Source organism: Ursus arctos, unplaced genomic scaffold, assembly GCF_023065955.2.
Source record: "Ursus arctos isolate Adak ecotype North America unplaced genomic scaffold, UrsArc2.0 scaffold_14, whole genome shotgun sequence".
In the NCBI taxonomy this organism is placed as follows: Eukaryota; Metazoa; Chordata; class Mammalia; order Carnivora; family Ursidae; genus Ursus; species Ursus arctos.
The window spans coordinates 59,511,489-59,538,173 of NW_026622808.1; the positions used below are offsets into that span (position 1 = coordinate 59,511,489).

At 46.6% G+C, this 26,685-nt stretch overlaps 1 pseudogene; it reads left to right on the forward strand.

Moving 5' to 3' along the window:
* Nucleotides 1-3,582: 3,582 nt before the first annotated feature.
* Nucleotides 3,583-26,390, forward strand: LOC113256633 (transient receptor potential cation channel subfamily V member 5-like; annotated as a pseudogene).
* The last annotated feature ends 295 nt before the right edge of the window (nucleotides 26,391-26,685 follow it).

Here is a 26,685-nt window from a genome sequence, read left to right on the forward strand (position 1 = left end):
ATTTTGGTCATTCATTCAATCTCACACCGAGTGAATATGTAGCATGTGCCTGCCGGTAGGCATGGTGCTACTGTTAAGAAGACAGTCTCTTGCCTTCACGAAACTTACAGGGTAACTACAGAGAACAGAATTCAATGATTACGACACCAGGTGGGAAAGGCAAGTGCTTTGGTCTGAGGGAGGAGAGGACATCCTAGCTGAGGCCTGAAGAATCAAGGGCAGTAAACCAAGGAAAGGCAAGGAGTAGAGACAGTGTCCCAGACAGAGGGAATCAAAACAAGCGGAGGGACGCCTGGGGGGCTCAGCTGTTAAGCATCTGCCTTGGGCTCAGGTTATGATCCCAGGGTCCTGGGATGGAGCCCCACATCGAGCCCCGCTTCAGGCTCCCTGCTTGGCGGGAAGCCTGCTTCTCCCTCTCACACTTCCCCTGCTTGTGTTCCCTCTCTCACTGCCTCTCTCTCTGTCAAATAAATAAATAAAATCTTAAAAACAACAACAACAACAACAACCCACAAACAAACAAGAAAGCCAGGAGGTGAGCAAGTGCCTGGGGTGAAGGAGGGAAGGAAGGTCAGACTCTGCGCCCAGCATGGAGGGTTCAGGGGCCAGTGGTGAGCAATGATGCTGGGGAGGTGGTCAGGGAACTTCAGATCACGCAGGGCCTTGTGAGTCACGTGAAGTCATATATAAATATATCTACATACGTACGCATTGTATATGTTTTCATTTTTCCCCCTTAAAAACCGAATCAGAATCATGCCTAATACAGTACTTTTATTTTATTTTATTTTATTTTTTAAAGATTTTATTTATTTATTCGACAGAGATAGAGATAGCCAGCGAGAGAGGGAACACAAGCAGGGGGAGTGGGAGAGGAAGAAGCAGGCTCATAGCGGAGGAGCCTGATGTGGGGCTCGATCCCACAACGCTGGGATCACGCCCTGAGCCGAAGGCAGACGCCTAACCGCTGTGCCACCCAGGCGCCCCTGATACAGTACTTTTAAATACAGATTTTATTTATTTATTTGACAGAGAGAGAGCGCACACGAGCAGGGTGAGGGGCAGAGGGGGAGGGAGAAGCAGAATCCTTGTTGAACAGGGAGCCCAATGCAGTGCTCTATCCCAGGACCCTGAGATCATGACCTGAGCCGAAGGCAGACGCTTAACCAATGAACCACCCAGGTGCCCCTAGATTTTATTTTGAAGTAATCTCTCTACCCAGTGTGGGACTCAAACTTACAACCCCGAGAGCAAGAGTCACACACCCCACCAACTGAGCCAGCCAGGCGCCCCAAGTTTTGACACTTCTATACACCTGGGAAGCCATCACCACAATCCAGAGAATCAAGAGAATGACTTCTGTCACTCTCCAAGGTTACTTCTGCCTTGAAAATCTCTCCCTCCTGCCCCTTGCAGCCAAAGTAACTGCTGATTTGCTTTGTTACTATCAGTCTGCGTTTTCTAGAATTTTATCAATCGAATGTATCAAGTCAATGGAATCATACACTGTGTACATTTTTATCTAGCTTCTTTCACTCCCATAATGTGAGACTCATCCCTGCTGTTGTATGTAACATGCTTTGTTCCTTTTCATTGCTGAATAAAGTCCTCTGCTATTTTGAAACCTGCTTCTCCCACTTAATATATCAAGATCGCTGGCTCTAGGTCAACTATCAGAATTCAAATATCAGCCATGCCTTTAACAAACAGACAAGCTTGGGCAAGAGACCTCAATATGTTACCCCGTTTCCCCTGACCTCAGTGACCATGTCTGTTTTAAAATTGGATCATAGCAGTACCAGCCTGGTAGGCATGTTGAATGTTAAGTGAGAGGATGTGTATGCCTGTGCCTAGTAATTGCTCAATAAAGTCATCAGGAGTAGTATTGCTACTATTACTGCTAGGGTTCATACCTGGTACTTTTGTTTTTAATTTTGGGGTTTTTTTGGTTTGTTTTTTTAACTTTTGAGCTTCGATTTTTTTTTTTTAAGTTTCTTTAAATAATCTCTATACCCAATGTGGGGCTTGAACTCACAACCCCGAGATCAAGAGTCCTGTGCTCTACCAGGCACTGAGCCAGCCAGGCTTCCCTAAGGCACATTTTAAGAGAACATCAGACATAGCCGTGGAATGCTGATGTGACCTGAAGCTGGAAAGCTGGGAGCAGAGACCGAGTTCCCTTTCTGGTGAAACCAGGAGCTCCAGGGTGGGGGACAAAGCCGGTTCCTTCACCACTCTGCTCCCCAGATTCTCTTCCTCAAGCCTGGTGGCATCCAAAGTGGGGTTCGTGATGCGAAAGAACTTAAAGGTTCTCTATGGGCAAGAAAAAAGGGGAAGCTGGGTTAACTGCAATCAATTTGGTCACGCAGACTGTCGTGCCTTATCATTCCAACCCCAAAGCCCCACATCTTCTTTGATTGCTTGCTCAAATAACAGATTAAATCATCTCTAACATGCAATAACTATGTTATGTTTAAACAGAAGAGTCTCCAAAAGACAAATACTGTATGATTTCATTCATATGTGGAAGCTAAAAAAAATAACAAATGAGCAAACAAAACACAACAGAAAGAGACTCATAGATACAGAGAACAAACTGGTGGTTACCAGAGGGGAGGGGCGGTGTGGAACAGGAGAAATAGGTGAAGGGGATTAAGAGATACAAACTTCTAGTTATAAAATAAACAAGTCACTGGGTTCACTGGGATGTAATGTACAGCATGGGGAATCTCATCCATAATATTGTAATAACTTGATATGATGACAGATGGTGGCTAGACTTATCATGGGGATCATTTCATTATGTATAAAAATATCAAATCATGATGATGCACACCCAAAACTAATAGGATATTGTATGTCAGTTATGCTTCAATTAAAAACACAAATTAAAAAAGAGAATTTTCTCCAAGGTTTACCTGCAAAGGAGGTGTCTGCCTTGAGTCCTGACCACAGTGATATAAAGCCTGCAAAACTTTATCTGCACTATGCTATCCTTTCAGTGCTCCATTCTATCATCTTCCGGGGCTGGATGGCCAACAGCAAAGAGAGCCTTGTTTTCTAATAGGAATACACCTAAAACCCCTGGCTTTGGAGTCAGGTGAGACCTGAGTTCAAATCCCAGTCTTACCAAATATTAGCTGTTGAACTTGAGCTAGGTACTTTAATTCCTCTGGGCCTCATCTTTTAAGATAAAAGTCCTCCCCAAATTCATGGATGTGTTTTGAGGGCTGAAGGAGAAAGAGGAGGTGTGCAAGCCCTGTGCGGTACCTGGCACAGGGAGAATGCCCCACATGGCAAGTGAGGGGGGTGCCATAAACCTGTGTGTGCGTGCGTGTGTTTCAATAAACACTTTCTCTAAGCCTTCTGTTTCTCTGTCCCTCCTTAATCACACCTTGTACAGCAGTCTGCCTATTTTAGGCATCTCACCAGCTGGACATGAGGTCCCATGAGGAACAGTCAGAAGGAACTAAGGCTGTATAAGCCAGGAACTAAGTGGGACATGAAAATTGTCTTTTAGGAAGGGCTGCCATAGGAAAGGTGTATTTAATTAGCCTGTTTCACCCCAAAGGCCTCAGACCCATGGGTGAATGTTACCAGGAGGCCGATGAGGAACCATGCTGCTATCAGAGAAGTCTGCAAAAGGAAGTGGACCGCCTCGGGGCTTCCTCAGCTGCTGCTGTGGACGTGTTCAGTGGGAGGCTTGAGGACCACGTGTCAAAGATGCGGTCAAGGTGATTCCTGACGTAGGAAGTTGGACCAGATGATTGTTTTCAGCTGGATGCAGGGGAGGTGGACAGAATCAGGAGATGGAAGGCAGGGCTGAGGGTCCCCTACATTCTTGCAGCTACACGAGTACTTCCTCTTTCAACTGTGTTATATATTTGGGTTCCTGAAGATTGAAAAGAAGATTTGCTACTGAAAACCAGGGTTATTTTGTTTTGAAGCTGCTGTCCTGGATGACCTTTTGAGGTCTCTTTGAACACATCTAAGTCGATGATTCAGAATTGCCTGTGACCCTGGCAAATAGACGATTTGTCAGAACTCTTTTGGTTGCAAGTGTCAAAACTCCTCTCAACTTTGCTAAAGCAAGATGGGGATTTAGTGACTTGAGAAACTTGCAGGGCTGTTGAGGTAGTTCACAGAATTGATTAAAAAAAAAAAGAAAAGCTGCGACAACCATGACTTCAGGGGCTAGACCCAGCAACTCCATGCGGCCCAAACTCCGTCTCTGTTCATCTGCCTCTCGGATCTGCTTTTTTAATTTCTCCCTGGGTGTTGGCCTCTGGTTAACAGCTGCCAGCATCCTCAACTGTGAGAAAGGGACAACGTTGTGCTCACAGCATCTGTATATGGATCCCAGGCCATGATTATCATTAGTCCTCTGTGAATCAATAACCCAGCCCTTAGGGGGGTTGGAGCGCTACTATTGGCCAGGCCTGGGTTAGTTCCCATGGCCAGGGAAGGATGAGCCTTAAGAAGACTAAAGAAGGCTCTCTGAGAAAACAAAACATAGTGGTGCCTTTCATCTTGGAAGACCGTCAAAGAACACGTACAGAAAACTTTGGGAAAAATTGTTAACTCCTCCTCAGAGAAGGGAGTTCCAATTAGAAGAGTTCCTACTTATTGAGTACTGATTTTAGGTCAGACACATGATACATTATCACTTTAAATGGTCATAATGGGGATCTGAAGTGGATTTTTAGTTTCATTTTACAGAAGAGAAACCGAGGCCCAAAGAGTCAATTAACTTTCCTAAGACCACACAGCTTAGAAGGCAGCTGGGGTTTCGCTCAGGCCATCCATGTGGGCCTGCATTTCGAGCTCTCCGTCCCTCTGACAGTGCAGAAGACGCAGACGTTCGCTAAGGGTTTGGACATACGTGGGACGAGGCTCCTCAAACACACGTGCTGAGACCAGGGCTCCCCAGCTGGGCTGTTGAGACAGAATACGGGACAGGGAGACCAGACACTTGAATTCAAGGCCCAGCTCCGCCTCTGCTACTGATTAGCCGTAGGTCAAAAGAGTTTTTAAAAATGCAGATCTCACCGGGTCACTGTGCCCTTTGGAATGCTGCTGTGCCCTCCGGAGAAGGGCCATGTGGCTCAGGAAGGCCGGCAAGTTGCAGCACGCCGGCCATCCTCTGTAGCTCCCTGCGCCCTGCCCCAGCTTTCAGGCTTTTTGGCAAACACAGAGCCTTGTGTTCGGAATATCTGCTCCCTCCCCTCATTCTGAGCCGGCACCCGCTTTTTTCCTCCCGGTCGCACTCTCATGGATCACCTTTAGGTGAAGGCCTCCCAGATTGCCAATAGGTCCCACTCCTCCGGCAAAGACCCTCAAGTCACACTTCCTTTTCCTTCAGAACACCTCTCTCGATGAAAATGAACAGCCCTATTTCGGTGGGCACTGGACTGCGAACTCCGTGAGGGGCAGAGGCCGTTGCCGCCTCGCTCCGCTCCTCCGTATCCACAAACCCAGCCTGAGGCTTGGTGCCCGGGGAGAGCCCACTAAGTACTTATTGAGAGGCTCAATGAACGTCTGAGCACCCACTTGGGCCTCCTCTTCCCAATCGTGAATGTCATCTTGTGTAGGTGTCAAATTTTATGACTTGAAGAGCACCTGGGTAAAGCGGGAGCTAGTGTCAGTGGGTGGAATTTGGTTAAATCCCTGAGGGTGTTGCATTTTTATTTGAAGCCTGTAAAAGAAAAGGCTAGCGGGGGGCCATCTGGTCTGGTAACAGGTGGACTCCAAAACGAAGAGGAGAAGTTCACTGAAAAAAGCAGCCCTGCCTGTAAAAAACTCACACTCCTTCCCAGAAGAAGGCTGTCACTTGGTTCCTCTCTCTGGCTCTGACATATGCTTCAATCCCTCGCTCCTAAATATGGTTGATACTCAGAGTTTGCTGCCATGTGAGGAGAGCCTCTGTGAGGACTGAAAACAGCTCCTCCAGCAGCAATTATCAGAAGGAAGAATTCAGGGCTGCCTTCGGGCCCCGAGCCTTTGCACGGTGTCTCCCTGGCTCATGTCTAGACCCTGGGGGCTCAGAACAAGACAGTGGCTCCAGCTGTGTCACTGAGGGATGGAACCTTCTGAGGCTTTGGCTGTAACCAAGAACTTGGATCTGCCATATGGGAGCGTGTGTCTTGGCTTGCTTGCTGGACAGACTCTGGAGCCAAGCTGTATTCAAATCCTGTTCTGCCTCAGTCAGTGACTGCATCTGTAAAATGGGGATAGTAACAGTCTCTCTTTAGTATTGTAGTGAGGACTAAATGACCTAATTTGTGTTGTGTTCTTAGGGTTCCTGGCCTACTCAGCATCGTATAAATGTTTCCAGCATTACATTTAAAAAAAAAAATCTTCTCAATGCCTACTCTGGCATCAGGCAATTGGACTAATAGTTCTCATAGAGTGGTCTGCAGGCCTCTTGCATCAGAAGCACTTGGGCCAGAGGTGATATTCAAATTATTTAACAACAGAAAAGGCAAGGACCTCCTCTCATCAGAACTGACAGCTCTTATGATCAGAGAGGCCCATCCTATGCAGGGTTTTAACCCAGTAATCTCTGAACCATGGCAGATCTGGGAAAGATCAGTGTGAACTGGAGTGGCAGGGGACACTCAGATGTGGTAAACAACTGTTCTGCTTTCCCCCAGATGTCAGACTTTCATTGCTGAAACTGGAACATTCCCAGGCAAACCCAGGACAGTTGGTCACCCACATGCAGGGCATCTGGGAGCCATGTATGTTTACCAACTGGTTTGGAAATAACGTCCATATTTTAACATTCAGTGGGGCCATGCCCGTGCCTACTGGCTGAATGTCAGTGCTGCCCGGGACCTTGTATAAATACAGATTCCTGGGCTCTACCCCAGGTACCTTGCATCAGAATCGTCAGAGCTAGGGAATTTGCACTTTCAACATGCACTCTAGGTGATTCTGATGCTCTCACATTTGAGTTGATTCATTAGATTGTCAGTTTCTGGAAGACAAGGACTGTATGTATGTCTTGCTCTATGTCCAGGGCCAGCTTATGGCAGGTGCTCAGTCAATATTTGTTCAAAGAACAGATACAGGTCATAGTGTTGCAGGAAGCTTCGTGTATGATGATTAAGGGCATGGGTTTTGCGCTTGGACTGTACTCAAATCCTAGTTCTTTTATTTATTAGTTGGGTGATCTTGGAGAAGTTCGTTGACCTCTCAAAGATTCAGTTTTCTCATCCAGGAAAGGAGACAATAAGAATACTGCTTTATATAGATGTGTGTTAACTAAAATAACCCACGTAAGGCAATTAGCCATAGTGCCTAGAGCAGAGTAAATGCTGGATAGAAAACAGCTATCACCACTGCTGTGGCTGCTATTGTCCATAATTCATTTCCCTATTTTTAAATGTAAATTCAGTTAATTAACGTAATATGTATTGGTTTCAGAGGTAGCAGTCAGTGATTCAGCAGTCTTATATAATACCCAGTGCTCGTTACATCACGGCCCTCCTTAATGCCCATCACTCAGTTACCCCTCCGCCCTCCAGCAACCCTCAGTTTGTTTCCTATGAGTAAGAGTCTCTTATGGTTTGTCTCCTTCTCTGATTTCATTTTGTTTTCCCTCTCTTCCCTTACGATCCTCTGTTTTGTTTCTTAAATTCCACCTATGAGTGAGATCATGATAGTTGTTTTTCTCTGATTGACTTATTTTGCTTAGCGTAATGCCCTCTAATTCCATCCTAATTCAGTTTCCTTTAATTCAGCAGGCAATTGCTGACCTGTGTGCCAGGCACACTGGTAGGCATCAAGGTTTCCGAGACGAGGAAGAAATGCCTTGCACTCTAGGAACACATCCGAGAATGATGAGAGTATAATACATTACACACGGTAGTGGCGTGCCCTTTCTTTATTTATCTTGCAGGTGAACCAAGAGGCTCGCTTGGGTGATAAAGCACCAGGCCGGGAATCAGGAAATGGGACAGGTGACATCTGAAGGTTGGGAATCCCTAGCAGAAGAATAGAAGAAGCACTTTGTTTAAAGATGTAGCCATGTGAAAGGTCATGCCTTATCAGGGAAGGGCCAAAGGATCAGGGTGGCTAGAAGATAGAGCTCTTGGTGTAGGGACGGTGAGTGGCAGATTGCGAAGTGCTGTGTAAATGACGCTTACGGAAACCAGCAGGCCTATCCTGGACTATGGGCACCACAGTGGCGGAAAAAGGAGAACCAGCCTAAAGTCCACATTAACGTTTGGTTTGAGTGCCTTGAAGTTCACCTGTTTTAGAATACACTGCAGTGTTTAAAAATGAAATAATAGGTTTATTACATGGCAATATCTTTGAGATATGTTTTTGAGCAAAGAAAGCAAGATACAGAAGACTTTGACCCTATTTTTTGTATTCAAATGATAAAAGACTATTTTATTTAACAAAACACCACCACGTACTAGCTGTGTGATCCAGGACAAGTTCCTTAATTTTGCCTTGTCTCAGTTTCTCAAACTATAAAATCAGGAATGAAAGTCACTCTCCATTCAATTAACATGAGGATAAAGGAAATAATGATCCACAGAAAGCTCTGAGCCTAATGCTTAGCATGGTTGAGATGCGTAATCAATAATAATTTTTATTATCTGTACGGAGAAAAAAGTCTGGGTCAGTATACACCAAAATAGTAATAGTAACTCTTTGGCTGATTGAATTATACGTAATTTTAGTTTACTACCTTTGTGTCTGTATTTTCTTTTTTTTTTTTTAAAGATTTTATTTATTTATGTGACAGAGATACAGCCAGCAAGAGAGGGAACACAAGCAGGGGGAGTGGGAGAGGAAGAAGCAGGCTCCCAGCGGAGGAGCCTGATGTGGGACTCGATCCCGGAACGCCGGGATCACGCCCCGAGCCAAAGGCAGACGCTCAACGACTGCGCTACCCAGGCGCCCCTGTGTCTGTATTTTCTAACTTACTACAGTGAACATAAATTACTCATGTAAAAAGAAGGAGAATGAACCTTGATTGCCTCGCTGGTCCTAGAAGTACTGGCATACAGTAAGTGCACAGTAAATATCTTTAGAATAACTGAATGCACATATTCCCAGCTTTTATCATTTAGGAGGCTTTAGTCACAACAAAACGTAGTTCTTTAATTTGCCAAGGATTACCACACTTAAAGTTTTAAAAATAAATGGCTCTCTAAATTCCTTTGGTATTATTTCATAAATCACTTGCTAAGAACTGAAACTTTCCAATTTTTAAGTCATTTTCCATTAAAGATTAAATTTTAAAATAAGGCTTTATATTGATAACAGATGTATTAGTGAGGGAGGGGGTGAGGGTTAGGTAAAATAGGTGAAGGTATTAAGAAATACAAACTTCCAGTTACAGAATAAATAAGTACAGTATAGGTAAGATAGTCAATAATAATGTGATAATTTGTCTGGTGACAGATGGGGAATACACTTCTTGTAGTGAGCATTTTGTAATATATTTAATTGTCAAATCACTATGTTGTATACCTGAAACTGATATAATATTACATGTCAACTATACTTCAATTACAAATTTAAAGGGGCACCTGGGCAGCTCAATTAGTTAAGCATCCTACTCTTGATTTCGGCTCAGGTTATGATCTCAGGGTTGTGAGATGGAGCTCTGCCCGTCAGGCTCTGTGCTGGGCATGGAGCCTGTTTAAGATTCTCTCTCTCTTCCTCTCCCCCTACCCCTCTGCTTCCCACTCTCTTTTTTTCTTAAAAAAAATTAAGAAGTGAGGACTCTTTTAAATACAAGTTCCAGATATTCAGATGAAATTGGTTTAAATAAAAAAAAAGAAAAAGATTTATTTTGGCTCTTATGAATAAGTGTCTCTAAGGTTTTTGGCTTTTTGAGGGGCCCAGATGATCTCATTATGCTCCTGTCTTTTTTTTTTTTTTAAGATTTTATTTATTTGAGAGAAAGAGAGCATGAGTGGGAGGAGGGGCAGAGGGAGAGGGACAAGCAGACTCCCCACTGAGTGGGGAGCCCGACACAGGGCCCCATCCCAGGACCCTGAGATCATGACCCGAGCTGAAATCAAGAGTCGGATGCTTAACTGACTGAGCCACCCAGGTGCCCCTATGCTTCTCTTTTTTTTAGGTAATAAATGAGACAACTGCTTGTGACCCCAGGGTTGGGCTCTGAAAGCCATCTTTTCTAATGGCTCTTACAAAAATCCCAGGGAAGCCTCTGACTGGTCAAGCCTGGGTCATGTGGCCATCCTTGAGAAGAGGTTGGAGACAATGGACTGAGTGTTTACCATGGAAGGGGATTGGAGAATGGAATCCAAAGGAAATACCGCCCATCATGCCAAAAAACAAATAGTCACTATCCATGAACAACCGGGGCCTTATTCCTAGGGGAAGGTTCTGTGTAAGGTTTTTTTACTTCACTAGGAGAGCAATGCCATATAAATGCAAGAAATTATGATTTTACTGACAGATCTAGACTGCCATCCAGATTCTAGTGTTTCTGGATCACGAAGAGAAAAGTAGTAAAAATAACTATTAAAATATTGCCTCCTGATTGCACATTAAACTTTTGTGTCATACTCAAAATCTAGCTTTTAGTCCTTGTTCTGCCACTTAGAGACATCTTCAGGCCTCAGTAAGCTCTTTGGTAAAATTAGAGAGTTGGCTTTGATGATTTATAGCCTTTTCTTTTTTCTTTTCTTTTTTTTTTTTTCTCAAAGATGCTGTGATCCCAGACATCACTATACCAAAACAAATTCTGCCTAAATTTCAAAGTAACTCATTTGTACCAGCCCATGTTTTCCTAAATGGTAATGACCTTCAATGAGTAATTTCACCAAATGAGGTCTTAAAAAGCAAAGAACATCATTTATTGATTACTCACTGTGCCAACCAGGGCCCTAAACACTTTACATGTATTATTTCACTTGGCCTTCATAACAATTCTGAGGAGCAACGCAGTGGGGAAAGAATGACCCCCACGATTTTGTCCACGTCCTACTCCTTAGAACCTGTGATATGTTGTTATATGGCAAAGAGGTGTGAAGGTTGCAGATGAAATTAAGATTACTAATCAGCTGGCACTGAAATGGCAGTTAATCCTGGGTAATCCTACTGTCGTCACAAGGGTCCTTGTACGTGACAGAGGGAGGCAGGGGAGTCAGAGAAGGAGATGCCATGCCAAGAGCAGAGGCCGGGGTGATGCAGTTGCTGGAGTTAAAGATGGAAAGGTGTCATGAGCCAAGGAATGCCGGTGGCCTCTCCAAGTAAGAAAACAGATTCTCCCTTAGAGCCCCCAGAAGGAACACAGCCCTGCAGACACCTTGATTTTATCCCTGTGAGACTAATTTTGGACTTCCGACCTCTACAACTGAAAGGTAATGAATTTGTGTTGTTTATGCCACTAAGCTTGTCGTAACCGGTTGCAGCAGCCAGAGGAAACTAATGCAGACAGGCACAGTGAGCCTACTCCACCGAGGACACCGTCATAGACGATTTCGGTGCCTTGCCAGGTTACCCAGCCACTAAACGACAAAGTTAGAATCTGAGCTTGATTCGGCTCTACAGCCCATGTGCTAGGGGCACCTGGGTGGCTCGGTCAGTTAAGCGTCTCCCTTTGGCTCAGGTCATGATCCTGGAGTGCCGGGATCGGGCTCCCTGCTCAGTGGAGAGCCTACTTCTCCCCCTGCCCCTCACCCCAACTCATGCTCTCTCTCTCTCTAATAAATAAACAAATTTTTTAAAGCCGGTTCTCTTAACCACTGCACTGTATTTTTTGAGTGCCGTGTGTATGATACAACATTGGACTTCATAGGTCACAAAGGAGCACAAGAACATAGTGCCTGGCCTCTGGGACTTTATGAGCTTGCAGCGGATCGAACAACCCAACAGTACTAAAAATTACCTTTTACTGAAATGACCAAGTGCCAGGCACCTTGCATATAATCTTTGCATTATTACTGTTACTGTGGAAAGGAAAGATGTTACCATCTCTTATGGGCTGACTTGTGTCCACCCACCCCCAGCCCCCGAATTCCTATGGTGAAGTCCCAACCCCTAGTAACTCAGAATGTGACTGTGTGTGGAGACAGAGCCTTGAAAGAGGTGATTAAGGTAAAATGAGGTTGTGCGGGTGGGCCGTCATCCAACATGACTGATGGTCTTATAAGAAGAGGATATTAGGACACAGATAGACAAACATAGAGGGGAGACTGTGTCACCCACAGACAGAAGGTGGCCAACTACAATCCAGGAAGAGAGGTCTCCCAAGAAGCCAACCCTGCTGGCACATTGAACTTGAACTTCCACCCTTCAGGACTCTGAGAAAACAAAATTGCGTTGTTTAAGGCACCCAGACTGTCACATTTTTTATGGCGGCCCTAGCAACCTGATATGTCATTTATAAGTGAAGGGACTTAATCTTGGCCAAACTTTATACATCATAACTAGAAGAGTTGTCTGCTTTGGGTTTGGGTGGCTAATTCTTTTTTTTTTTTTTTTTTAAGATTTATTTATTTATTTATTTATTTATTTATTTATTTATTTGACAGAGACAGCAAGTGAGAGAGAGAGCACCAGCAGGCGGGAGGGGCAGAGGGAGCAGCAGGGAGCCTTATGAGGGACCCAATCCCAGCAGCCTGGGATCATGACCTGAGCTGAAGGCAGACATAACTGACCGAGTCACCCAGACTATAGCATTTTAATTCTAAGTGAGGACAGAGGAATTAGGAGCAGGCTCTCTACTCTAGTTCATCCATGTCCAGCCACTTAAGTAGGCCTTGCATCTCAACACTCTAGGAGCCCAACGGGACCTCTCTGAAAGTTTCCTTTCCTTTTCTTTTTTTTTAAGATTTTATTTATTTATTTGACAGAGAGGTAGCCAGCGAGAGAGGGAACACAAGCAGGGGGAGTGGGAGAGGAAGAAGCAGGCTCCCAGCAGAGCAGCCTGATGCGGGGCTTGATCCCAGAACTCTGGGATCACGCCCTGAGCCGAAGGCAGACGCTTAATGATTGAGCCACCCAGGCGCCCCTGAAAGTTTCCTTTTCTTGTCTCCATCTTCCAGGCTTCCTGCGTCCATTCAGGTCATGGCTCCCATGCTTCCATCCAGGGTCTAGCCCTTTGTTTCATTTAATTCCTAGTGTGGCTTCTCTGTCTAGTTCCACTGAGGGATGAGGCATGATTCTTAAAGGCAGTGTGGGCAGGGGATAAGAATTCTGTACAATAGTCTGGTCTTAGAATGAATTATTTAGAAATAATCGGACTTCTCACAGCATGAAGGCTAACCTTTTGTTGGTAAATCTCTATACCTTCTATCACCTTCTCTGTCAGAGTCTCTATTCTTTCATTTGGATGTATCAGTTTATATCAGTTAGGAAAGCCTGGATTGGGCTACAGCAACAAATACCCCCCAACTCCCATTGTTTAACACAATCAAGTCTATTTCTTGCTCATGCTATGGTATAATCTTCGCTGCAGGAGCCTCTGCTCAGCGTAGTCACTGGGGAACCCAAATTGGTGGAGGTTCCATCTATATTTCATTGATGGCCCAAGCGGGCAGGAGAGTGTGGAAAACCATACTGGCACGTACAAACCTTTGCCTGGAAATGATACACAGCACTTCCCCTCGCATTTCATTGACCAAAGCAAGCCAAATACGAATACCTTATGTCAAAGGAGGTAGGAAGTGCAATCCTATCATGTGCCTCGAAAGCGAGAATGCAAATAACTGTAAACAGCCCTGACAACCACCATGGAGGACACCTTTGATTACCAATAACTGTCCACAAGTAGCTCAAACAAAGAGATTTATTATTTTATTTAACAAGGATCCCAAATATCAGGGAGTTGCTAGCTTAATTCATTCACCGGCCAGACATAGCATCCAACACCCATGTTCCTCTTATATTCTGCCCTGCCGTTCTCAGTTTGTTGACTTAACCTTGTAGGATGGCTCTCCTCATGGTCTAAAGATGGCTGCCTTTGGGGCGCCTGGGTGGCTCAGTCGGTTAAGCATCTGCCTTCCGCGTGGGTCATGATCTCAGGGTCCTGGGATCGAATTCTGCATCAGACTCCTTGCTAGGTCGGGAGCCTGCTTCTCCCCCTGCCTGCCACTGCTCCCTTGCTTGTGGGCGCACTCTCTCTTTCTCTCTCACTCTGACAAATAGATAAATAAAACCTTTACAAAAGATAAAGATGTCTGCCTTCTTTCAGTTATTGCATACAGACGACAATGCTCAGAGATAGAAAGGGACTCATACCTGTCTCGTATCCCTTTTTTAAGGCAACAAAAAACTTCCCGGAGGCTCCTAAGCAGATTTTCTTTTTTTTTTTTAAAGATTTTATCTTTTTATTTATTCGACAGAGATGGAGACAGCCAGCGAGAGAGGGAACACAAGCAGGGGGAGTAGGAGAGGAAGAAGCAGGCTCATAGCAGAGGAGCCTGATGTGGGGCTCGATCCCATAACGCCGGGATCACGCCCTGAGCCGAAGGCAGACACTTAACCACTGTGCCACCCAGGCGCCCCTAAACAGATTTTCCCCCATTTCATTGACCAGAACTATATCGTGTGCTCTAGTCTAAACTACCCGCTTGCTGGGGAGGATGAGGACTGCCAGGACTGGCTTAAATGAAACAAGACTCCTTCCCTAAGACTGCCTAGGGGGCCAGTCCTCCTGTACCCCAAACAAAGAACATGGCCACTTAAAGGAGAGTGAACAAAACTGGGCTCTTGTTTCTGAGATACAAGGAGTACAGAATCACAGCTGAGTAGAAAACTAACAGTGTGGGCTGCCCCCGGCTCCAGGAAGGGAGAGCTGAGCGTGAGGAGGTGCAGGGGGAGAACCATTCTGAATCTTCCCATGAAACGTACGAGGCAGGTTTTCTTGTCTTGTTTCGCAGATAAGAAATGTGGCATTAGGTATACATCAGACTCCAAAGTCCTACTGACTACACTTGGCCCACCTGTTTATCCAGCAAGTTCAGTTACAGAGTGGAATGTCACAATAAGTGTTTTTAAAAGTCCTTTGGGGAAGGCAGAAGAAGTTCATCAACCGTCAGCCCTGCTACAATTAGGATTTCCATGATCCAATTGGCTAGTCACTGAATTCCTTACTGACGTCAACCAAAGATCCCTTTTTAACTAGGAAGAGTGCCCATTTTGTGGCAAGGAAAAAAGAGCAGGTGTGCTGATCTGCAACTATATCCAGGACTAAATTTACCTAGAAAAGGAGTGTGGCCAAGCTGTCTTTGAAGCAACTCTCCATTATCGTCGGGTTGAGGCAAAATGTCGTACGACTCTCACGCCACCAGATTTTCTATTAGCCTCATCTCCATAAGAAATATTGGCATCAATTTAAAATTCAGCCCTTCCCTCAGCCTTTGTTGATAGCCATACTGATAAATGTCCGAAGAGCCCAAACTTAAGAATCCAGTTGGTGGGGTGGAAATATGGGGCAAGCAGGTCTTAGGAGAGCTCCGGGTAGAGCAGAGAAGGGTCCACTGACATGCGGTTCTTTCTTCCACGTTAGACCTCATAGCCTGTTCTCAGTTGCTGCCCGACTCCTGCCTGGGGAATTCACTTCAGACCGCTGGCCAGATCATAGAGAAGCCCAGGGTCTGGTCCTGCCCATATCTAATAGGTGGCACTACCTTTTTGGAGACCCTCCTCAAGTGCCAGCACTGAGTTAAGGACATTGCTGATACCATCACACACAATTCTTACACAACCCTTGGAAGTAGGTGGCTTTCCCATGGATGAAGCTCAAGGAAGCCAAGCCACCCATCCAAAGTCTCAGGATGGGGTTGAACTGGGATTTTATTTCAGGTCTGGTTGCAGACTTAATGGCCTTCACCGCTATACCCTACTTCCTCTGTTCGCTTGAAGTACTTGAGGTTTTTTTTAACCCCCATAAGAAGTCTACCAGGTGGATATGGACATGACTATCTTACATCAGCTCAGAGAAATCACAAAAAGCTTGCCTCAAGTTTTTCAGCTAATAAGTAGGAGAGCCAGAATTTGAACCGAGGTCTGAATGGCCCCCACCCCAGAGTCCCCCCCCCCCCATGCACGAATTGCCTCCCCTCGTACATGAGCTGCTGAGCTACCGCCTGGATGACCAGCTTCTTTATAATAGAGAATTGTCATAGTTAGAAAATCATGAAAGAAAGGATTATGTTTGCCATTACAAGCTGGTTTTGAGATAGATGATAGATAGATAGATAGATAGATAGGTAGATAGATATAAATTTTTTCTCTCTTTGAAGTCACTCCAGGTTTTCTAAAGGAGTCTTCTGCTATTAAACATGCCCCATCCGCATTCCCCAGGTCTCTTCAGGTCAGCATATTTAAAAAAAGAAAGACTTGAACTTGTCATTCAGCTCTCACTCCGTATGAATCATAACAGGACTGTACGTGGGGAAACAGCCTAGTTCTAGGAACTGGTAATAGAAGCTGGGGTTTGTCACCTTTATGGGTGCATCTCAAATCCTGCTTGGGTGCTTCTGGGGCCCATGTGATGGTACACCCTTGACCGAGGGGGAACTGAGCAACTGGGTCGTGGCCACCTCAACTGACAGATGGCCTGGTCACACACACACCTGCCTCTGTGACCAGAGCTCGGGCAGAGGCCAAAGAGTGAAGAGTCTTCAGAGAGATGGCCTCTCCCTCCCTTTAAGGTGATATTTTTAAATCAGGGCTAAAAATATAACGACAACAATAACAACAGCAGGTAACATTCATTGAACACGGAGCTACAATTATTCTCATTGCTATTGTTGCTACTGCTAGTCCATTAACAAACTAATCTGTCAAAGTATTCCATAAATAGCATTTATTTTTTTTATTTTTTTTTAAGATTTTATTTATTTATTTGACAGAGATAGACACAGCCAGCGAGAGAGGGAACACAAGCAGGGGGAGTGGGAGAGGAAGAAGCAGGCTCATAGCAGAGGAGCCTGATGTGGGGCTCGATCCCATAACACCGGCATCACGCCCTGAGCCGAAGGCAGACCCTTAACCGCTATGCCACCCAGGCGCCCCCGTAAGTAGCATTTATAAGTAGCAATTATTCTTGCAATAAAGTGTGGCACTTAAGAGATCAGGCTGCCAGGGCAAAGAGACCTGAGTTGACACCTACTATCACCTCTTGCTGGTCACGTGGGTCTGGGAAGTTACTTCAACTTGCTTCATTTGTCCTCATCTGTGAAATGGAGACAAGAAAAATATCTGTTCCAGGGGCGCCTGGGTGGCACAGCGGTTAAGCGTCTGCCTTTGGCTCAGGGCGTGATCCCGGCGTTATGGGATCCAGCCGCACATCAGGCTCCTCCCCTATGAGCCTGCTTCTTCCTCTCCCACTCCCCCTGCTTGTGTTCCCTCTCTCGCTGGCTGTCTCTATCTCTGTCGAATAAATAATAAAAAATAAAATCTTAAAAAAAAAAAAGAAAAATATCTGTTCCCATAGAGCTGTTGGGAGGATTAGATAAGATTATGTAGGCAAAGCGCACGCTAGCACAGTTGCCGGCTCAGAACGGGGAGTTCAGGGACCAGAGGGGATAATTAGCTATCAGAAGCCAAATGCTGGGGAAGTGCCATTGCTGTGCCTTCAACAAGAGCTGGACTTCCAGGGCTACGTATTCTCTGCCTGAACCCCGTGAGCCCCTACAAGGATCTGAGCTTCCCAACAGGGATGATGCAGGAGGAAAAACAAACACCGAAAACTATCTCTGGAAATAAACTGATGTCTTGCCCATGAGCCAGAAAATGGTGCTCAGGTGTCTTGCTTGGCGGGTTTTAGCTTGGCAGGGGTTTGTTTGTGTGGTGGTGGCGGGAAAGTGGAGGATTTAAGGAGGTGGAGAGAAATCTATTTTTCAGCTTTCATTTCTGCCTGGATTTTGTACCAAATATATTTTTTCACCAGCAAGATCAAAGGGATGGTGCACCTGACATCACTCATGGCATCTTGCTGGACAGCAGGGAGGAGAGGGAAATAAATCAAGGTATTTGCCACCACGGTCATTTGCGTCTGAGAGAAGAGGGTGACATAAATCTTCACCGTGAGCTAGGCCTTGAAATAGGGTGAGAAGTTGCTGCAAAATGAATATTCAATCAGGAATGTTGGTGGCCTGGTTTTCCTAAGAGTGGAGTTAGTCTATGGATCTGGTTATCTTTGAGGACAAACCCAGTAACCCCACTCTGAATTTTGGGGCTCCTTCCCTCTTCCCATCCAACTTCTTTTCCACCGACATCTCCAGAGGGCTCACCATGTCCCAGGCACTGGGCTGCCTAGCAGAGGATACGGGGTAATGGACTCCAGGTAGCGTCTACCCTCCGGAGTGTCCAGTCCAGCGGGAGAGACAGACACCAAGCAGAATCCTTCACCAACACTGATTGCAATTGCGTGAGATGTGAAGAGGCAAAAGGTGAGAACTGACAAGGATGAGACTAAGTGGGAGAGCCCCGCACCTAGCCTGGGAGTTCAGGGACAGCCTTTCTGAGGAAGTGATGTTTGAACCGAGACCTGAAGGGTGAGCAGCAATTAGCCAGGCGAAGAGTGGGTGGTGGGGATGTGGGTGGGGGAGCTTCGCATTTTCGAGAAACAAGGAAATGGCCAGTGTGGCTGGAGCTCAGAACACAAAGGGAAGAGTGACGTGATATGGAGCTGGTAAGGGGGAAGGAGCCAGGGCTGGCCTACTTTCCTTTTACTTTATATGGCTCCCGTTTAGTTTTGCCTTGTCCAGTTCCTAGGGGGGAGAAGGCAGGCCCGCCCTTCCTGTTGTGGGGCCACAGGTCTGCAAACCAGCAGAGTCCTCCCCTGGGTCTGGCCGAGGCCTCCTCCCAGTGCGCCATGGTGCCCACTGGCTGTCCGGCCCCCAGTTCTCTTCCTGCCATGGTGGGCTGGCGCGACTCTCTCCTAGGACCTCGATGGCCCCTGGGCACTGAGACCATTGCCTTCCTCGCTCAGAGGTTTCAGGAGCCTTGGTTCAGCTACTAGGCTGACCTGGTTTCCTCTTGTGAACGGCACTGCCTGCGATCTTGTGTGCCAGTGTAGAAACCAAGTCCCCACTTCCTACCCCGGCTCCAGCATCTTCCTTTTCTCTGTATCATTCTTGATAGCGAGAATGGTACCTTTTCCAAGACCTTCCCGGTCAGTTCATCAGCTCAGGTTGATCTGTACCTGCTTAGCATCAAGTACTCCAGAGAAAGGGGAACAGAACTACAGTCCCGCGCTGGACCAGCTCACAGGCCCCTCGGGTACCATGCTAAGCATATTACCTATGATCTCATCTCACGCCCAGAACAACTCCACGTAATAGCGACTATCATTAGTGCCCATTTTATAGATGAAGAAACTGAATCAAAGGGAAATAATACAACCGGCCCGAAGTCACACTTATCACTGGAGGGGCTGGGATTTGAACCTGTGTAATCCTAAAGCCCAAATTCTTTTTTTTTTTACTTAATTTTTTAAAAGATTTTATTTATTTATTTAACAGAGATAGAGACAGCCAGCGAGAGAGGGAACACAAGCAGAGGGAGTGGGAGAGGAAGAAGCAGGGTCATAGCAGAGGAGCCTGATGTGGGGCTCGATCCCATAACGCAGGGATCACGCCCTGAGCTGAAGGCAGACGCTTAACGACTGCGCCACCCAGGCGCCCCCTAAAGCCCAAATTCTTAACCAATACCCTCTATCCTCTCTACTCATCTCCCTCTCTCCCTCCTTTCTCCCTCTTTCTCTCTCTCTCCCTCTGAATTTCTGGAAGTGTCCTTACACTGTGATTCTTCAACAACTGAGGCCTTGTCTTGCGGGTGGAATCCTGACGCACACCCCTGTGTTTTCCTGTGGCTACAGCTCACCTTCCTGTTCTCGCATGCCCTATTGTGTCTTACAGGGCCTCTCTGTCCGTGTCATCTGTTGGCCTAGTTTCCTGCTGTCACTATGTATTTCCCCAGTACTGTGTGCTCTTTGGAGCTGGAGTTTCACCAACTGCCTGAGGTTAAGCCTATCACTCAGAGGGGCAGGATTGTTCTTTTCTGGAGCTAATGTCATTTCTTCTGCTGCTACCCCTTGGATTCCCAGCTGGGTGGTAGAGTACAGACTGGGCATTGCAGTAACCCCCCAAAATGTCTGAGAGACCTGAAGTTCTCCTAAGGAGCTGTGACTTTAAGGAAGTTCTTCTCAAAAGGGACAGTACCGTCCTTAGGGGATGTTTTCTTAAGAGGGCACTTTTGGTTTTCATAAGGATTGCAGGGGTGTGGAGGTGGAGGTGAAAATCTCATGTCCTACTGGTTTGGGGGACCCCTGTGAGGCAGGCCTGTGGGGCAAGAGTTGTGTTGTATCCCCTGAAGATTTGAAATGTCCCACCGTGGGGCGCCTGGGTGACTCAGTCTGTGAAGCACTGGCCTTTGACTCAAGTCATGATCCCAGGGTCCTAGGACAGAGAGGAGCCTTGCTTCAGGCTCCCTGCTCAGTCGGGAGTCTGCTTCTCCCTCTCCCTTTCCCTCTGCCCCTCCCTCCACTTGTGCTCTCTCTCTCTCTTTCAAATGAATAATAAACTCTTCTAAAAAAGTCCTAAAATACATTTACTATAGGTGAGAACTTATTTTTCATCACCTTACCATAGATCCTCACTCTTTTTCTCTCACATAAACACAAATACCAGTATGGTTTTAATAGCCATCAAGCTTCCCAGGAATGGTACTACTGCATAAATGAAAGCAAGCCTCTATCACTTTACTAAGAGTTGTCCACCATTTTGGAAAATGACGTCATCAATGGCAGTACCGTGCTTGGGATCTGAATCATTAGTGCCGCACAATTGCATCAGCCTTTACTTATAGCTGTTTTCATTTGCAGAAATTTTACGTATGCCTTTTTAGCCCTTTTTTTGGAAATAGCACATATAAAACAAAATGGTCAACAACTTTCTGTTGAGCATTGTCTCACACTTCTGAAACCCAGACGTATTCGTTAAAAGCAGGGGCATGTATTTGACTTCTCACTGTCTTCTTTAATCATCTGAGCACTTTCGTATTGAAATGCATATTGTACTATAAATCATATCTTTTATTTCTTCCTTACAAGACGTTCAGAGCAATGTACTGATTTTTAGAAATGTTTTATAGGTATTATACTCTCTCTGAATTTCAGTTCAGTATAGTTAAGGCAACAAAAATATTTGTTTTAAGAAAAAGGAGTTGTGATAGAACTAAAAACTCCAGTTTTAAGGAAATGAGAATGACTGATTTTTTTTGTGTGGTGCAGAATTTATACACCAGATAAAAGATAGTCCTATCCAAGCCTTTTTGGCAACCAAGGACTTATTTTATTGGCTATTTTTTCTCCGAAGACTTTTGGTATTCTGTTGGAACTATCTTCAGAGGCAAGCAGGCATTTATTCCCCTCCCCCCCCCCGCCACAAAGAGAATTTTCTATGGTTTTGCTTGTTGAAAAAGATTCTGTTTTTTGAGAAGAGCCAACAGTTTTTCAGAGCAAATTGTTGAAACCAAGGGCAGTGATCAAGCTGGGTGATGATATCCTCGGTTGCAGACCATGAGGTTTGGGGGCAGGAATGATGTCCCATCTCTCTCTGCCCCTAGGCAGGACTTAGTACACAGTAGATGCTCAGTACTGGGTTGAACCAGATTTTGTCAAGTATGCAATGTAAGCCTGGGGTAAGAGAATTGAATCACTGTTTGTGTATTGTACTGAATTTAAATGATATAGAAGTGTGTAGTATAATGAAGTAAAACCTTCTCTGGGCGTCAGCGAAAACATGTAAAAGATGGTGTGGCATGAGCGCAGTCCAGTATGAGAGAACGCTGGCTGTGACCAGTGCGTGAGCCCACATGGGTGCATTCCAGTTGAAAATTAGCCCTGCTGCTCCCTCTCCCTGCCCTCGGACATCCCACCTCCCAGAAGTAACTATTAGGAGTAATGGCGGGTTTTGAAAGTTCTCTTCTCGCAGCCAACACTACTAACAATTTAGTGAATCTCCTTCCAGACTTAAAATATATCCGTGGAAGGTGTATGTGTGTGTAAGGGGGCTATGTTCATGCAGAGTGAGAGATATTTTTACATAAGCCTTTAATTTGAAGAAATGGGATTTTATCAGTACTATTCTAAAATGTGGTCTTTTCCATTTCCTGTATCACAGCCCATTTTGAACCATGTCATGATCAAGTGTTTGAATAGCTTTGTTCTGAAGGAAATTCAGAGCAAGGATGCCAAAGGGGTTTTAAAGATAGGAAGACAAGAGGGCAATTTTAATGGAAAATATGCTTTCATGTATTTGAGTTCTTATGGATGTATTTTTCCTTCTCTTTTGGAACTGGAACTTTGGAATTAGATTTGAGTTCAAATTCCAGTAGGGAAGGGGCGCCTGGGTGGCACAGCGGTTAAGCGTCTGCCTTCGGCGCAGGGCGTGATCCCGGCATTATGGGATCAAGCCCCACATCAGGCTCCTCTGCTGGGAGCCTGCTTCTTCCTCTCCCACTCCGCCTGCTTGTGTTCCCTCTCTTGTTGGCTGTCTCTGTCGAATAAATAAATAAAATCTTTAAAAAAAAAAATTCCAGTAGGGAAGAAGAGCTTATGGTGTAGTGTGGGAGACCAACACCAAACCAGGAAACAAGTAAGGAAACAGCATCCGTGTCATTTACAATTGGGCTGCATGTTCTGAGGAGTAGAAATAGTGTGATGGCTTAGAGACCGGAAGGAAAAGGCCACTTGAGATAGAGTCATCAGAGAAGGCCTCTCCGTGCTGATAACCCCTGAATCAAGACCAGAGATCATGCAAAGGCCATGAGGTAGGAATGGGCTTGGGGTGCTTGAGAAGCCCCATGAGGAATGACAGGTGAGTGACCAGCCAGGAGAGTCCTAGAAGGTGAGATCAGACAGGCAAGCAGGGGCCAGATCTTATAGGGTCTTGTAGGCCTACAAGAACTCTAGGAGTTTGAGTTTTATTCTAAAGGGAGTGACTTGGGACACCTGGGTGGGCTCAGTCAGTTAAGTGGCTGCCTTCAGCTCAGGTCATGATCCCAGGGTCCTGGGATGGAGTCCCGCATCAGGCTCCTTGCTCCGGGAGGAGCTTTCCTTCTCTGTCTGCCTGCCTCTCCCCCTGCTTGTGAGCTCTCTCTCTCTGACAAATAAATAAATAAAATCTAAAAAAAAAAAAGAAGAAGTTCTAAGAATTTCCTTTATAAAAATAAATAAATAAAGGGAGTGACTTGTTCTGATTTGATTTTAGAGAAGGACAAAGGTCAAAGCACAGAGACCAGGCAGAAGAGGACGACAGCTTGGATGACGGAAGTGCCAGGGAGATGGAGAGAAGTAAATGGAATCGCGATCTCTTTCTGAGGTAGAACCACCACGATTTGCTGACAGAGTGATGTGGTGTGCGTGTGTGTGTGCATGCGTGCGTGTGAGAAAGGGATCAGTAAAGAAGCAACGCCTAGGGTTTGGGCCTGAATAACTGTGTGGGTGATGGTGCTATTTATAGAAATAAGGAAGGAGGCGAAGAACAAGTTTGGGAGGCAGCAGGGTCAGGAAATGAGAATTTCTTTTCAGTCAAATTCATTTTGAAATGCCTGTCTGATGCTCGAGTGTGGCATCAAGTCGACAGATGAATACAGAGGTTCAGGGTGGGTCTGCCTGGAGAGGTACGTTTCAGAGTTATCCACATCCAGATATGTTTAAAGCCAAGGGAGTTGACATTGGAAGGTGGCTGTTTTCCAGTTTGTTAACATCCAGTTTGTTGCCAAGTGTCTAAGTGATAAGAAAAAGAATGTAAAGAGAAGTAGGGAGGGGGAAAAGAGGAAAAGTGCACCATTCCAATGGTATCTATAGGCTACGTCTTGCAGCAGAATAAGTGTATGGTCACACACGCGTGTGCGTGCACACACACACACACACACACACACACACACGCCACAGCCGCAGACTGCAAGCTGCACACACAAGCCTCATGGAAGGCACACTCACTCTCAGTGCCAACCCCAGACAGACCCTGCCTCCTCCTCGGCTGTTGCTAAGTCCTAGACGGGCGACTGTGACCACTTCTCCACAACCCGCCAGTGCCTGGAAGGAGAAGACCCAGGGGCTCCGCCCACTAAGGCAGAGGCGCCCTGGATCCACCTCCAGAGACTCCTGTCTCCTGGCTGCTCAGAGAGCAGGACTGGGGCCGGCGTCTGGACAAGGCTCGGATGCTGCAACCGAAGAGGCGTCAAGAGTCTCCATGGCTTCAGGCAGCCAAGGAAAATGACCTGTTTCCTGAAGAAACTTCTACTGGCATGAACCTGCAACTGTACACAGGAGGAGCCCTGGGGGAGATGGCATTGCATGTGGCAGTCCTCTGGGACGGTCTCGAGGCAGCCATGGTGCTGGTCAAGGAGCCTGACCCGGGTGAGCCGTCTGTAGGTCGGACTGCTCGGCACACAGCCGTCGTGAACCAGAACGTGAACTCGATGGGAGCCCTGCTTGCCCCCAGGGCCAGCATCTCTACAGAAGCCACAGGCACAGCTTTCCACCACAGCCCCTGCAACCTCATCTACTTTGGAGAGCCCCCATCGTCCTTGGCTGCCTGCGAGGGCAGTGAGGAGATCGTGAGGCTGCCCATGGGGCATGGAGCCAGAGTCTGGGCCAGGACTCCCCGGGAAGCACCACCTTGCCCATCCTCATCCTCCAGTCCAACAAACCTTTGCCTGCCGGATGTGCACCATACCGCTGTCCTCCGATGGGCGCGCCGACCACCTGCAGTCCCGGGACCTCACGCACGCCCGGTCACCAGGGTCTCACCCCCTTCAAGCTGGCTGGAGTGGAGGGCAGCACTGTGATGTCCCAGCACCTGGCGCAGAAGCCGAAGCACATCCAGTGGAATTGTGGGCCACTGACCTCCGCTCTCTATGACCTCACAGAGATCAACTGCTGGGGAGAGGACGTGTCCTTTCCAGAGCTCATGGTCTCCCCCAAGAAGCAGGAGGCTCACCAGATCCTGGAACAGACCCCGGGGAAGCAGCTAGTGAGCTTCAAGTGGAAGACATGTGGGCAGTGGTACTTCTGTGTTCTGGGTGCCTAGTACCCCCTCTGTATGATCGGCTACGTCCACCGTCCCCTCAAGTTCCGTACTGGCAACTGCACAGATTCCTGCGATAATACCATTTTCCAGCAGAAACCACCAAGGAGGCCCACGTGACTCACCAGGATAAGGTCTGGCTGGTGAGGGAGTTGGTCCCCATCCTTGGAAGTGTGGTCATCCTGCTTCTAGAGATCCCAGGCAACTTCGGTGTTGGTGCCTCTTGCTATTTGGGACAGACTGTCCCCTGGGGGCCGTTCCATGTCGTTATCATCACCTATGCCTGCATGGTGCTGGGGAACACGAGGATGTGGCTTTCCAACGTTGAATGGGGAGAGGGTGCCCACGTCCGTCGCCCTGGAGCTGGGCTGGTGCGGTGTTACTTACCTTGCTGGAGGATTCCAGATGCTCTGTCCTTTCACCATCATGATCCAGAAGATTTTTGGTTTTATTTTATTTTTTATTTTATTTTTTAAATTAATCTCTACATCCAACATGGGGCTCGAACTCATAACCCAGAGGTCAAGAGTTGCATGTTCTACCAACTGAACCAGTCGGGCACTCCTAGAAGATGATTTTCTGAGACCTGAAGCATTTCTGCCAGCTGATGCCTTGTTATTCTGGGATTTGCCTCAGCATTCTATGTCATTTTCCAGAAAGAGGACCCAGCCAATCAGGGACAACTCCACCACTACCCCATGGCACTGTTCAACCCCTTTCAGCTTTTCCTCACCATCACTGATGGGCCTGCCAACTATGATGTGAACTTGCCCTTCCCGTGTGGCACCATCTACTGTCTTTGCCACCATCACCACACTGCTTATGCCCAACCTGTTTATCGCCATGAAGGATGACACACATGGGCAGGTGGCCATGAGTGGGACGAGCTCTGGAAGGCCCCGGTCTGGCCACCATGGTAATGCTGGAGAGGAAGCTTCCTTGCTTCCTGTGGTCTTGTCTGGGGTCTGTGGATGCCAGGATGGGCTGGGGGACCACTGGTTCCTACGAGCCAAGAACCACCACGATCAAAATCCTCTGCAGTGCTTCACTCTGTGGAAGCTTTCAAGAGCTCGGATAAGGAACAGGGGCAAGAGCAGCTTTCTGAGAAACAGCCTCTGTTTCTGTGATTGAAAGTAGGACACTAGCCGGAGCCTCCCTGGCCCTCCCAACCCCTCCCTGTCCTGGACCACATCTCACAGCAACAATGATTACCAGGGTGGGAGATCCTTTGTCACAATACCCTGGGACACGTGACTATTGGACTGGATCTTGGCAAGGGGGATGGAGAGGAAAATATCTCTGATTTATGATGAGGACCCCTGTTACTGTGGACCTGACAATCAGGTAGGCCTGGGTGGAGAGCAGGACTAAATTTCATGCCTGTTAATCATGGGAGGGGGTAGACAGAATAATTCTTTTTTTTTTTTTTTAAGATTTTATTTATTTGAGAGAGAAAGAGCTTAAAAGTGGGGGGAGGAGCAAGGGGAGAGGGAGAAGCAAACTCCCCACTGAGCTGGGAGCCCAGTGCAGGGCTCCATCCCAGGACCCTGGGATCATGACCTGAGCCAAAGGCAGATGTTTAACTGACTAAGCCACCCAGGTGTCCCATCCTTGTTTTATTTTTTTAAAAATTTTATTA